Here is a 737-nt window from a genome sequence, read left to right on the forward strand (position 1 = left end):
ACACACACACACACACACACACACACACACACACACACACACACACACACTGGTGTTGTCGCACACGCCTGCATACAGATGCAAACGCAGGGTTTGACCCAAACGCACACTGCGGCCCTGCAGTTTGGTTTCACCTATAAGCGCAAAAAGGTAAACATGAAGCACGTCTCTCCTCTGTCCTCAGCGGTACGAGACATCTTAATACATCTTCACCATGACAACAGTAGTAAGTAAGTGCTGTATGGTAAATCTCTCCACCAGAAAGGCATCAGGCCGGAAAGTTTCGCCATGTGAGAAAATGCAGAAAAACACGAGCTGGTGATTGTTTGCAAGAACAAAGAACATGTGAGACTTTAGAGTCTTAATCAATTATATTACTTTTTTCAGTGATTATTCTTATTCTTAAGCTTTTAATCAACCTTTAGCTGGCGAATAATTGGGTGTGGTAGTAGCCGAGAGTAAATCACAACATATACCGTCACTTTAAACTTTGCTGTTTACTGTTGGTTTGTTGGCGAAACATCTCAAGAACTGCTGAACAGATTTTAACGAAAGCCGCTTAAATCAGTGGTTCCCAACATTTTTAGGCTTCTGTACCCCCTGAGTCATTTTGTCACACCACTAGTATCTCCTCTGTCAAACGTAATGATGATTCTCCAAAACTATAATGTATAACAGCTGATTATTAAATGAAATTATTTATTTAAAGGGATCCCTGATTAGTTGTAACATTAGAC

Source organism: Austrofundulus limnaeus, unplaced genomic scaffold (assembly GCF_001266775.1).
Source record: "Austrofundulus limnaeus strain Quisiro unplaced genomic scaffold, Austrofundulus_limnaeus-1.0 Scaffold708, whole genome shotgun sequence".
NCBI classification, from domain to species: domain Eukaryota; kingdom Metazoa; phylum Chordata; class Actinopteri; order Cyprinodontiformes; family Rivulidae; genus Austrofundulus; species Austrofundulus limnaeus.